Below are 15,165 nucleotides of genomic sequence, written 5' to 3' on the forward strand. Positions count from 1 at the left end.
GTGCACATGGATTACCTTCCCTGCTACACCCACACTATTACTTATGAAATTATTGGAAGACTGACTTACATAGCTTGCATCACGACTCCCATATCCTCTGGCTTCTGGTGAGACCTGGCTTGCAGGGATCCCCAGCTGGATAGAGGAGGGAAGAATAAACAATGAGGACTGCATATTTATATTCTTTTCCCCTGTTGGAGGGATTTCCCTGAGTTAGCTATTGTCACTTGACTAAAGACCACTGCCCTTTTTTAAGGCAGTCGTCTGCTTCTACTTGACTCTCTTTGCAGAATAAAATCTCATATCACCTTTCGGTGGAGATAATGGCAAAGCTCCTGGTAGCCGTGGGTTTTTGCATTTGACCTTGTTCTTCCCTCATTCCTGTCACAGCTTTGTAATCCAATAAAGGGTAATTTGTGCATTCCATCTGTACACAATTTTAAACATGAATAATATGTGTATTGTCAATAGCTTTGTAAGTTTTTAAAGGAAAACAGAAAAATAAAATAAGCAAAAGGAACAGTAGTTACTACATTCACATTTGACAAACCAACAATTCACCCCTTTCACTGGTCACCACATGTAATCTCGGTCTTAACAAGCTTCCCTGCTAATATAAAATGAAAGTTCATAGACAAGGGGGTTATGGAGTGGAATATGTGTGTCGGGAGACAATTCTAAGCAGGGCCTCGCATCTCTTCATGCTTTCAAATTTCTTCTGTTCTGGACAATCTCTTTAAGGAAATTCATATAGCAAACAGCCTTAGAAGATAGGAATATTTTGCCTCCGTATGGGGGCAGAGAACAGATCAGTTTTCTGTCTCAGAGAAGAAAGACGCTAGATAACTGTGAGGCAATGTTTGGGTAAGGTTACTGGTGTGCTCCTTTTAAAAGTTCAAGATTCCCTAAACGCAGAGTTTCTCAGCTGTGATGGATCTATCTCTCTGCACCACATTCAACCGGGCTGCTCCACGTCACCCTTGGATTTGGAGGGAAGGGATAAAAGGAATCGCATGCTGCCTGCTGGGACTGAGTAATAAGGTTCTTTGTCTCTGAACCAGGAGTCTCGTGCTTTCTTCCAGCATTCGTGCCACCATGGAAGGCTAACTGGTTTCGTGAAATCGGGGTAAGATTTCAAACTCTTCACAGCTCTTGACAATGTGAGTTAGAAAACACTGACTGACTAATTATGTAACAGAGGGTTTTTAATGCAATAATGAAAACTGCATTCATTTCAGTAGATACTGAGTCGCCACTAAGAGTTTTATCATGTTTTTATCTGTATTTTAGAAATATGTGGAAGTGACATGATGAGGGCTGGGCTCTTAAAGTGAATAGTTGAGATGTTTGGATTAAAGTAGGAAGAGAAAAATGCATGTAATGAAGTGCCAATATATTATTGTGTTATATACTGAAGCAAGAATAGAGACCCTGATTAGAAGAGAGTCCCTGAGAATGGAAATTAGATAGTATTTACCGTGCATAATAATTAATTATAAGGGGGAGGGGGATTCAAAGTTAATTTCAAAGATTTGAAACTGGGTGAAAAGAAAGCTACTGGTTCCAGTTACAGAACCAGTGAGGACTAGTTGATACGGTGACAATTGTGTATTCGGAATGCCACTGAGGCCCACGCCAAGAGAAAATCAAATGCTGAGACACAGATCAGGGTTCATCTCTCTACAAATTACCGATGGAAGCTATTCTGAGGCAGAAAATTTGGAAAGTCTAGAATTAGAAATAAGGAAAATATTTACTGAGACAGTAACATAAAGGTCAGAAAGTTGGAATGAAAAGCAAGACACTTCACGGTCTTGAAACCAAAGGAGATCAAGGGCATAGAATAAAGATGTGCCCAAATTGTCAATTGTTGCTGAGAAATTCAGTCATATGGGACTATGAAAAAATGTTCTAGGAGAAAAAACACACACACAAAAACCCTTGCATTCCTGGTATCCTCAGAGCCTAATACAATGCCTGGCAAACATTAGTATATAAAAATTTGCTACTTAATGCATAACTGTAAACTAGAGTGCCCTATATTCATACAGATCCATTGATAATATCATTATCATCAAAATATCAATTACAATTCTGATATTTTGATTTCCATATCACTCCTGGCAATGTTTCTGATATCTCATATTGAAAGTGACATGTTTCCCCCCTTAAGGAATAACATGATTTTACTTTGAGGTAACCCCCTCCATATCACTCTAGTTGAGATATACATGTTTTATTGTTTTATTCTACTTGGAGTTCACTGTCTTAGGGCATTTATAATGCAGACTTTAGAATAGATTTTCAGGAGATAGGAAATAACTTTAAATCCTGCTTGGTTAACAGTGTTTCACTTGTCATTTAATAAATTCAGAGTCAGCATAGTTTCCTTTGCTTATCTCCTTTGACTCATCAATGTAGAATGAAATCTAATCAATCCACAATCACGCTAATCAATGTACTGTGCTACTTCCATTGCAGCAAAGAATAATGTTGTTATACACTCAGTTACATTTTAGAATAATGCAAAAAGAAAGTGCTATTCTTTGCGATATGTAAATGAAGCATTTTATGACCTGAAGCTTCACCATCAAAATTCCATTTTGATCCATCAATTTTCATCAACAAATTAAAAGAACTTGTAACTCAAAAATGGGAAACAATGAATTTAAAGTTACAGCTTATTTATATGGAATGTTACAAAAAAACACTGCTTGTAACAACAATGTATAAAAAATACATGGAGATTGTGAAATCAGAAACCCAATTTGTTTCTGTACCACACTGAGATAAATATTGCAAAAGGCTGTTATGCTCTAATTGACAGAACATTTTTATAACTAAATCAATGAATTTTCTCCTTCTGATATGAGGGAATATATCTTCTTAGCCTTCAGAAGTTTCACTTCCTCAAGTATTCCTGTTCTGTCATATATTCTAGCCTCCATATTATTCCTATCCTTCAGGGTTAAGCGTTTATATTTTGTCACTAAAAACTGAATACACTATACTCTTTACCCTTTTCTATATATTACCTTGGTCACTATTGAAGTATAAGATTAAGGGCAATTGATTTTTATCACCCAAGTACTTTCCACAATGTAGACATATAATCAGTGTCAGAGTAAGTTTCACTCTACTATGTATATGACAACTATATCTATAGCTGTATATATTTCTCTGTACACATAGTTTTCCACTCTAACTTGCCTCTTCTAAAGAGCCATTTTTCTCCTTTAGATGAAATTACTGATCCATAAAAGCAATTATTCCCACACACATTATTTCTGTCTTTATATATCCTCTACATAAACCAATCTGCTTCTTTTTCTAATTCTCAGTTTCTACCAGGCAGCACCCAAATGTGTGCAAAGTTTTGTGTAGAAAATTAAGGAAAGCCCTGAGTTTGCATTGTGTGCAGATGAGGTTTTACTAATGGGAGTTTTATGTCGTGATGAATATCCACCTTCTATTTCCTACACATTTGCGAAGCAGCTTCCGAGAGGCACTTTCAACATATAGCTCCATTAGACACACAGAGAATAATTATACATTCAGAATAGATGCTTGGTCTCATTTCTCAGTTATTTCTCCCTATTTGGATTTTATGTCATCAGCAAAATTGTTAGAATGACTTATACTTCAAAGTAAGTTCATAGCTCCTCAATTATGGAATAAAAATGATGTCAAGAAATATACTTTGGCAACCCACAAACTATTTATGGAATTTCAAATCTTAAACAAGAAAGACAAAAAAAATCAACATTTTATTCACAACCATGCTATCATAGCAACATATTATATTAATATTGAAACATACTTCATAACAGTTAGTGATAGCTTAGTACAGAGAGAGGAGAGATGATACATAGCATAGATATTCCATAATATTTTTCCATGTATATTTACTTGACCAAACTGGGCACAAATGAATATAGAAAAACTGGTAGTGGAAGCAAGTGGTAACTTGGGACAATTTATATTCTCTATGAAGATTGTATAATTACTAGTGATCAATTAATATGGTGAGCTACAAGTTTCCTTGAGAAAATGTTGACATAGACCATCTCCCTGGAAAGGTAACATTTAAGCTGAGTCTTTAATGATGTGATGGAGGCAAAAGCATTCTGAATTCCCAAAAGAGACGGCTTAATATTGTAACGGACAGAAAAAGTTATTGAGTGTAATACGGGGTCTGAGAGGAAGGTGGGGACCAACCAGGCCGCCCTATTGATCCTTTTTGGACTACGGAATTTTATTCTAAGTACAATGGAAAACCTGCACTAATTTCTTTAGCTGACTGATCCAATATATGTGTTACAAAAATCAATCTGGATAGTAAGCAGAAAATGGATTACAGCAGCAAGCCACACAGGAAAACTAGGTCAGAGACACGGGCACTGGGTCCAATTAAGAAGTGACGGTAAACTGAATTAGACTTTTGAAAGCAAACAGAAAATCAGAAGGAATTCAACAATATTTAAGTATGTGCAGGCCTGGTGATGAAATTGGGATGGGATAAAGGAGAGATTAAGAAAGATCCAGGGTTATCAGAATTCACAACTGGAGACACTAAAGCATACACCTGTTGGTTTGATTCAGTTTTGGTCATTTTCCTTTGCTTTGACTGCCATTTATGTCATTCTCAATGCTGTATCTCAAAGTCCCCTGTCCTTTTGCTGTTATTACTGTGATGGTTAATTCTTTGTGTCAACTTGACTGGTCCTTAACCCAGGTAGTTGGTGCCCAGACATTTGGGTGCTCAGATACTTGGTTAAACATTATTTCTAAGTGTGTCTGTGGGGTGACTTGGGATGAGATTAATGTTTGAATTGGGAGGCTGATTAAAGCAGATTGCCCTCCCCAGTGTGGGCTGGCTGCATTACATCGGTTGAGGGCTACATGGAACGAAAAGGCTGTGAGAGAATTTGTTCTTTCTGCTTGACTGGGTGAAAAAGCTAATTTGATTTTTAATTATTCTAATTTTCTACAGAAGATGACTTATGGATTATGTAAAACTTGACTGATTATTTGTCTTCTCCTGCTTTTGGATTTGGACTCAGACTGGAATTCACAACATTGCCTATTCTAGTTGTCAAGCTTTTGGATTCAGAACGGAACTATATACATCATCGACATACCTGGGTCTCCAGCTGCCAATTGCAGACAGTGGGACTTCACAGTCTCCATAATGGGGTGAGCCAATCCCTTACAATAAATAGATGTATATATATCATATTGGTCCTTTTTCTGTGGAGAACCCAGCCTGATACATTTATCAGAGGACCTTCTGTTTTGCTCTGAAATTTGCTCTTAGGGGAGTGCCAAGACTCTGTTTTATTTAGTAGTTTAGTAGAACTACAGAACTGAAACTCTTAGATATATTCATATTCTTCTGGGATAGAGACCTTTACTTATCCAGGTAAATAATTCAGTTCAATCCGTTGCTAAAGTGTACAACTGATGGTCATAAGGCATTTCAACTCAAGTGATTCTTCTTGCTCACAAATTATCCCTTTCTTATATGCACTTTTTAATTGATATGTAACATAAAATACACACAAATGATCATGCATATATCAATAAGTTATCAGAAACATCGCTCATGTAACCATGAACCAGGTAGGGACATAGAATATTTTCAATACTCCATTATCTTTCTTTTTGTTCATAATTAATTTTGATTCCTTCCCACTATCCATTATCCCGACTCCCTAAACTATGTAATTCTTGCCTAATTTTGAACTTTACATGAATAAAGTATATTGTATATTCTTTTGTCCAATATGATATTTGTGAAGCCCATCCATCTATTTTTTTTTCTTGTAATAGTAGCAGTCCTAATATTTTTTAGATAGGTTTATTGTGCTGTAATTGACATATAATAAATTACAAATATTGAAAACATATTATGAGCTTTGGCACATATATATGCCCATGAAATCTTCACCACAATCAAGATAATAAACATGTACGTGATCCCCCATGGTTCCTTGATGTCCCTTTGTAATTCTTCCTGCTCGCCCTACCTTCCCCCATAGCCCCACCCCCGCCCCCAGGACATTGAGGATCAGATCTCTGTTACTTTTGAAATTACAACTATTGATAAGTTTGTTTTGTTTCCTTAATATTTTTTCCATAATTAAAAAAAAATAAATTCTCACTTGTACGTAATTCTGGACACAACCTTGTTTGGATTAGGATTGATTGAGAAGAAAACTGAGGTTCAGAGAGGTTATAACATTCATTTAGTGTTGATAATATTAAATAGCAGGTAGAGAGCACAGTCTAATATAGGTTTTCTGATTCCAAGTTCTTGGTTTTTATTACTACCCACATTCTTAAAGGGAACAATATTTCCTTGTCATTTTTTAAGGCATTCTATATTGTAAAACACTTATTGATGAGGTTACCCATATTTGCATACTTTAAAATTTTAAACAAAATCGTCTTCCTCCCGATGGTCTTCATCCTTCCTAATGAGTATGGCTGACATTTAGGAAGGCACAATTAGTCAGAAGCACAGTTTATCACTTACTACATTACTGAAAAATCACCTAATTGTTCGTGACTCTAATTTCCCAACAAGGAGTAACTTACACATTATGGAAAACTTGATGGATTCATTTTTAGGTACAAGAAAATGAAAGGGAGAAAGAGACATTATACACTTACTCATATGCTACGTATAATGATGTAGTTAGCGCTGACACATTCTCTCTGTCATCAAAGTGATGATAGTCTATAAATACTTGTTATGCACTTGAACCCATAGCCGAGTGTGACAGATTCCAATAAAATATTCAGTGTGATGCTTGGAGGTCTTCAGAGGAACATAAAATAGTTCCCAAACTGCACATTACATGTAGTTTTCCATTACACACTGCACAAAATGTCCTTGACATTCAAGAGTGCACTATCACATTTTGGTCTACCTCACTCCAGGGTGTATTTGAAAATACCCTCTATTTGCCTTTAATAATAATGACTTGTCGTATGGAATCCAGATCAGCTAATCTAACATAATATGTACTTGATGCCTTTTATTAACTGTCAAATGAAACCCCATAGTCATCAGAAACATTTTCCTGTCTGTAGTGCAATTGTTCTCAGCATGTTCCATTTCTGACCATTAATGTAAAGGTTAATAAACACAACTACTTCATGTTATTAATATTCAATATGCATGGCAACTGAATCATTTTGCAGACTTATGATTTTTAAGGATTCTGTGCCATTAATGTTACTATTTTGCAGGCTTGTAAAATTGCACCACGCAGTATGCATGCCATAATTTGAATGCTAAAAGGTCTGCGAAGAATTCTTGCTACATTACACTTTACTCACCTTTATTGAAATTCAGACTCCTTCTTTGGAATGTGAAATACCTCTCGTTCTCTGTCTCTCTGTCTCTGTATCTCTCTCTCCTTAATGATTTATTTTGACTTGTTCTCACTCCTTATTAATAATTAGTTATGTTTAATACAATTTTATTTAATTCCTGGCTTCACAGTAATTCCAATTAAAGTAAAATCAACCCTAGATTTTATCTAAGATCTATTTAATGGTCAATGTACATTGTCATAGAGATTAGTGGTTAAATATACTTAACTGAGTCCTACAGTTGTAAAATATGTCTGTATTGTGAAAAGCATTTGAACTAGATTTCATGCAAAATTCATAGACTGTTACACAGACTCTTTAAAGAGATGTACAGTTATAAAAATAATGGATGAGGAATGGGAATTCAAAGTCTTGAGGTCTGTCTTCAAAATGTATCTCTTAATTTAATTTTCTTTATCTCAGCCTACATATCTGTCAGGTACTTTTCATCTCTTGAAATGGAAATCCTACAGTGCATTTTATTTTAAAATAATTAACTAACAATAAAAAAAAAAAAAAAAAAAAGAATTGGGGACGGGGTCCAATCCAAGATGGAGGATTAGGTAAACACTATGCTTACTGCACCCCAGGATCACACCAAAATTACAAGCAAGTTATATAATTATCAACATCAAGAATCATCTGAGGACAACTGAACAGAGTCCCTATAACTAAGCTAGTAAAGAAGCGGCCACACGGAGACTGGTAGGAAGGGTAGAGACACAGCACAGGTTAACCGCAAACCCACAGATAATTATTGAATGCCAGGAGGGACACCTCAGTGGCAAAGGTCCTCCCTAAAGAGGGAGGGATCCCAGCCCCACGCCAAGATCCCCAGCCCAGGGGTCCTGTACCGGGAAGAGGAGTTCCCATGGCATCTGGCAATTGGAATCAGCAAGGACTTTGTCTGCCCTTCACAATGGGGCAGAAGGTGGCTGGAAACCCAGATGCCCTCTAGTAGAGCCCACACACAGACTTGCTCGCTTGTGGGCCCTCACCAGGTCTCTGGTGGAGGGGTGGCAGCTCATGAAGCCCAGGGATGTGAGAGGAAGAATTGAGTTGCATGGCTTCAGTGAGTGAGCTGGAGAGACAGGAGCCATTGTTGTCCCTATGTGGAGCCTGACACAAGTGTGGCCTACAAGAGGACAGCATCTTTTCTGTGTTAAGCCCTCCCCTAAGGGGACATGTCTGGGACTACATTGATCTAGTGGAATCTGCATGTGCGCACCAGCTTGGTGACACCTTGGACCCCCACCCTCCCCCCCATCCAGCTGGTGCTACATCGCTCTGGAAACTCTTGATTGCTGGGCTGCTGGCCACGTCCACAGGCAATAGAAGCCTGTTTGAAGTGAGTGAAGGGCCTGCAGTGACCTGAGAAACATTTTCAGGTGGGCAGTAACCCAAGACCTGCACCTCAGTGTCTCTTGGGCATTTCTCAGGAACCTGCAGGCCTGAGATAGACAGTGGCTGTTGCAGTGTTCTCGGGGCATGTTGTGGGGTGGTCGTGGGCCCATCACTGGTGTGGGAACTGAGACTGCATCGACTTTGTAGAAACCACCGACCACAACCTGTAACTCCCCCTCACCCACACAGAGTTGCATTGCTCTCTGGACATCTGGGTGGCCAGCCCCACCCCACAAACTCTGGAGGTGTTTTATAGCAGCAAACAATCTGCTATGGACCAGGAAGATTTTGGTGGTGGACAGACATTCGGGGGCAGCTCGCAGGAATCTGTGAGCCTGAGGTGGTGGCTGGCTGCAGTGTTCTCAGGGCACTGGGCAAAGTGGTCACAGACTGAGCACTGGGGTAAGAACTGAATCTGCATTAACATTGTAAAAACCACCAGTCATGTCTCTTGACTCCCTGGAACTCCACCCCGCTCAGCTAGCACTGCATTGCCAACGGCTCTCTCAATACTGGGTCAACTAGCCCAGACCATGCACCGTTGAACAGCTGGTGGGTGGCCATAGGCCTAGGGTGCCCTGGGCCTTTTGTTAAGATTCCTCAGTCCCACTACTGGTGGCAGCCAACTGTGTTTCACAGCGAGACTACCCCCATAAGTCTCCATGTCCAGCACAGGCAGCAGTCAACCACATATAACTTTGTGGCTCCTACCAGATAGCTGTGGGCTGGTAACAGGCAAAGATGAAATTAGCCGGCATGGGAGCCGCTCCCAAGAGACACCAGAAAAAACACACCTAGAGACCAGCTTCAGACCACACCAGAGCACCTCTTGTTAGTCCCACAAGTTGCACACCCTAAAGGGGGTCTCAACAGGCACAACACACAATGGACATTCCTGAACACATGCACAAGAGATTAGGGTGACTGTGCAATTGGGCTACACAGAACACATACTATATAAGGCCACTAAGCAAAGACTGAGAAATTAAGAAAACAATCCATTTACAACTTAAAAATAAAAGAGAGGAAAGTTTTTGAGAAACTGAGAACACCTCAGATAGCCCTTGATATAGATAAGGCTCTATTATTTCTACCGAACAAGGGGATTATTTATCTCCAGTGTTTCACCAAGGGGAGTTTTACAATACCAGCATTTGCATGGATTGATATTAAAACAAATAAAAATAGAAAAATGAAGTATTAAACTCACCTTTTTATAAAGATTTCATGCTGTGGGAACTAGTAGGCAGAATATGAGAATAATTTTAAAATTTTGATTAAGCCCTTGTAAAAGAAATGCAACAAACTGATTTGAACTACTTGGATAAAGATTAAGAGATACCACTGGCTCTGATCTGATGACAAAGGAAAATCTGAATCTAAATCAATACAGAATCATCTCGGGGCCATTATTTGCTATAAGTTCCCTCCATACCAGAGAGACAGCAGAAACTGACCAGAAGCAAATGCCAATATTTAAAGCCCCATGATAATCAGGTAAGCATGTATCCCTCCAAATCTCAGCTCAGTCATGTCTTTAATGCAATAAGAAATTTCCCTGGTTCTCAAGTGCAGAGAGACAATTTCTTAACCTTTATAAATTTCATATTTGCCTCTTTTAAGACAGTTATACAATATGTGTTAAATATTAGTTTGGAATTTCTAAGGCCTCATTACCTGTGTGTGTGGGGGGGAGGGAGAAACACATAAAATACATTTAATATATTGTTCTTAAAAATCTGTGAATTACCCGTGTAATTTAAGAGAAAATCTGTGAATTACCTGTGTAATTTAAGAGAAACTAATGAAAAATTAATATCAGCTTTAGTTTTCGTTTTCACAGAGCTGATAAAGATAACAATAAATTCAAGTGTAGATATTTCTAATATTGATGCAAAGATTCTCCAAAAATTTAAAAATGTATATAGACTATTTTAGCATTTTTCTACTCTGCTTAAAATTTTTAACTGTAAGTATATTTAATATGCTTTTCTTTCGGTTATGCAAAATATTAGACGAAGTCAAGAAGACTTTAAGAGATGATAATATTTTCACAACAAATACTCTTTTCATTGATTGTTAATGAAATACTGAGGAAATGTCTATAGTTTCAGCTCTATGTAAGTCTCTTTAGAAGCAGCATAATATATTTGATGAAAGTCACAAAATATTCAAATAATTCTAAATTAAATCAGAAATAATTAGCAATGCACACAGTTAAACTTTGCCAGATACTTTGGAAGAAATCAAGTGATTGCTGCCATTTGGGTTTAACTTTAAGATCATTAGGCTCATGGAAACCATATCATTCCTATCACCTTCCTTTCTGCCTCATCTATTAAGTGTGCAATCCCAGATGTATATTCCATATTCATAAATATATGGCTGAAAGAGGAAACTGAAGTTCACAAATACTTGATTTTCATTTGTTTGTTCATTAATAGGCAGAAGAACAAAGATTCAAATTGACGTACTTCATTTTTTTTTCCAGATTTTATTGAGGCATGATTGAGAAATGAAGTTTGTGTATATTTAGGCTGCACAATGTGATGATTTAATTTTCATACACATTGTGAAATGATTACCACAATCAAGGTAATTAACAATCTATCACCTCACATAGTTACCTGTCTGTATGTATTGTGTGTGTGTGTGTGCGTGTGTGTGTTCAGAAAACTTAATATTTACTCTTAGAAAATCTCAGGTATACAGTAAGTTATTATTACAGGTAACCCCTATATAGCACAGCACTTCTGTAAGAGTTTCGCGCTAACATGGTTTGAGAATTAGAGAAATCCCCAAACAACACGGAGAGTAAGAAGAGCTATTAAGACCAAAAAATACCTCCTTCTAAATTAGAGAAATCCCTGAACAACATGGAATGTAATACAAGCTTAGTGGTGATGACAAAAAAACATTATTTAATACATATTAATATGTCATATTTTTGGTGAAAATTGTTTTAATACATTTCTATTAATTATAAAAATATAATAGTATGTGTGTGTTTTTTTTTTAATTTTTGTAACCTAACCCCCTTTTTTGGGCTAGTTCTTTTGTTTCCTATAACACAGATTCGCATAAAATGTCATATTTGAGGAACCTAACCCCCGTCTTATACAGGGGTTACCTGTACTTATAATCACCATGATGCTCATTAGCTCGCCAGAACTTTTTCTTTACTGAAAGTTTGTACCCTTTGACCTACCTCTCCCTATTTCCCCCACACTCTGGAAACCACTCTCTGGTTCTGGGAGTTGGACTTTTTTAGATTCCACATGTAAGTCAGGTCATACGGGATTTGTCTTTCGGTGTCTGTCTCATCCCACTTGGCATACTGCCCTCCAGGTTCGTGGTCCCTCCACATTGTCATAAACGGCCGGATTTCCTTTTTATGGACTAATAATATCTCCTTATATATGGAAGCATGTACCTTTCAGCTGCTGAGAGGAATACCTGGCACTGAGGATGTGCAATGGGACAGGTGCATGGGTTGCTGTGGCCTTGGACCTTGACTTTGGGCTGCAGCATTGTGCACGGAAGCCCAAGTCACACCAGGACCTTCCAACTGCTGGAAGGCTACAGTTTTTCCATCACGGCAAGCACAGTTCACGCCTCCGTTTTGGCTTCAGGTGGCCCCTCCCCAGCACAACCTTTGGGCCAGAGCATGTTCCCCCTGCATCTGACACGGCCACTGAAATTAGTACTATTGACTATGATTTATGATAGGGGACAGACACCCTCACCACACATGGAAGGAACAGAATGAAAAAAAGTCATACTAAGAGCCTTGCCTCCAACAGGACAGAAAAGCACTATTTCCGGTATTTGCAATCACCCAACCTGGGCCCGTCCAAGATCTCAGGACAGAAAATGAGACAAACAAGAGGCAATAGCTCCCCCAGGACAGTAAGGTTCAATAACCATTTTGTTTTGTTTTGTTTTGTTTTCCTTTTTCCTCCTGCCAATCTGAATTTGGAAAAAAAGGGACCATGAGAATTTTTCCCTTCCTGTCTTGACCAGACCTCTGCCGGCTTCTGCCAATTTCCCAGGATGCTGTCTGTAGCTCTAGAACTCCTGGGTGTCCGGGTGGGTTCCATCCTAGTCACCAGAAACTATAGAGGAGGAAAAATCATTTTCCTTTATAGTGAGTGCCTGGCTGAGGCCCCTTTTTCTCTAGGGCACTCCCTAAACGGATAAACTAATCTATGTTTTTAAAAGTTCTCCTCTGTGGCTACTGGAGTTCAAGGTTGTCTTTGCTAAGGCTAACTTGCTTGTTCACACTTGGAAAACAAAACCTTCTTCACCTGAGGCCTTGCATTAGCTTCAGCCCAGCTTAAGTCAGACCCAGTGGGAACCCGACCCGTCTGGTTGTTAAGTCGGACCTCGTCTGACTCCAGCTGGTTTCAGGACCTCGCCTGGAATAAAACAATGCTCAAAGTCTGAAAGCTCATAATGCAGAGGCTCAGAGCTGGTGTCCATGATTCCAGAAGGACTTCCCACGACCTCCAGAGGCCTGGATGCCTCATCAGGTACCTACACCTGGTTGCTCATTGCTCCTGGGGAGTTTGGGGTCTCTCAGTTGCTCGTTGCTCCTGGGAGGTTTGGGGGTCTCGTTCGGTACCCTCTTCTGACAGCAGAACTGTTTAGGGGTAAACTGAGTGTCGTGCGGGGTGGCCTGCGGGGCCTCTGTTCCCACTCCCCACATAAGAACGCAGGATATGGTGAGGCCAAAAAGGAACACCCACAGAGCCATAGATAGGGGAGTCATACCATTATATTCTCGCTGGCGGATGGATTCACATGACGTGCGACCTGCTGTCCGCTGTCTGCCAACAGACTGACTCTCTCTTCCACTTCACTCCCTAACACAGCCACGGCAGTTATATTAGTGGCCAATGGCTCCCTGGTTACAGCTGACGGCCAACTAGCCATAGCTGATGGCCATCCAATCACCATCGATGGCCATCTACTACCTGAGCCAGCACCTTTCCACGTGAGGCTGAGAGCCTGGAAACTGCACTGCTGGCTCTGTCCCCACACCGAGGCATATTAAAACATGTAAGAGTTTGAGCAAAAAGCTATTCGATTTGGACAGCGCCAAACTGAAAGTGGCTGTGGGTACTTGGCTGCCAGGAGCTCGGGGAGAGGCTTTCAGGGAGAAAAGGTGGAACCGAAGTAAGGAAATTACTGATTTGCAACAGATGAAAGCTGTGTGTGATTGGTTGTTCACCGTTTTGGTTTCCTAACCTTGAGATATTTCTAGGTTTAGGCTGCCAAGACCTTAGAGCCACATGCTCCTTGTTTAATTAGTTGATGGTTGTGTGAGTTCCTTATATTTTGGATATTAACCCCTTATCAGATATATGGGCTGCAAATATTTTTCCCCCCATTCCATAGGTTGTCTTTTCATTTTGTGGATTGTTCCCTTTGTTGTACAAAAGCTTTTTAGTTTCACATAGTCCCACTTATTTATTTTGATTTTGTTGTTGGCGATTGCTGTTATATCAAAAAAAGAAAATCACTGTTAAAGCCAATGCCAGGAAGCTTTTCCCCTACGTTTTCTTCTAGGATTTTACCATGTCAGGTCTTATATTTAAGTCTTTCATGCATATTGAGTTAATTTTTGTGTGTGGTGTAAGATAAGGGTCCAATTGCAGTCTGCAGGGTGCTATCTAGTTTTCCTAGTAATGTTTATTGAAGAGACTATCTTTTGCCTATTGTGTATTCTTGATGCTCTTGTCAAAGATCAGCTCAGTGTCTATGTGTGGGTTTGTTTTTGGGGTCTCTCTCCTGTTTCATTGGGCCTTGTGTCAGTTTTTATGCCGCTACCACATTGTTTTGATTACTGTAGCTAGCATTTGTCTACATACTGATGTGTGAAACAGCAGGGCCTTAAACAGAGGTATTTTAGACTTTCATTTCTTAAATTATAACACGTGTACTAAATTTACAGTGAACACATCTTAGCAATTGGAATAACTAAGGTTCTATAGAATTCAGACAGAATTCTGTATCACTAAAGATTCACTATAAGAGGTGCTTTATTAGTCTTACTAACTCTATTTATATATAAAACTTTCCAAAGGATAAAATATGTACAATGGATATGGAGGTTGACTTGAGTAACAGACCGTCTCTCTTTTTGTAATAGCAACAATTTCAAAACCTGAATAATTATTTACAGATCCCAAAGAAGGGTCTGTTCTTTTTCACGAAAAGTAAGACACGGAGATTTAGATTAATGTTAGGCTTTGCCCACATTGCTTGTTTTCTCTTCTTGATTGACTGTCTGGAGGGTAGATCATTGCTCCTGGGAAATGAAGAGTGTAGTCAATAGGGAGAGCCAACATGGAGAAATCTGAGAAGAGGTTTTGA

This window comes from Rhinolophus sinicus, chromosome 4, assembly GCF_057876585.1.
Source record: "Rhinolophus sinicus isolate RSI-liver-muscle chromosome 4, RSI-T2T, whole genome shotgun sequence".
In the NCBI taxonomy this organism is placed as follows: domain Eukaryota; kingdom Metazoa; phylum Chordata; class Mammalia; order Chiroptera; family Rhinolophidae; genus Rhinolophus; species Rhinolophus sinicus.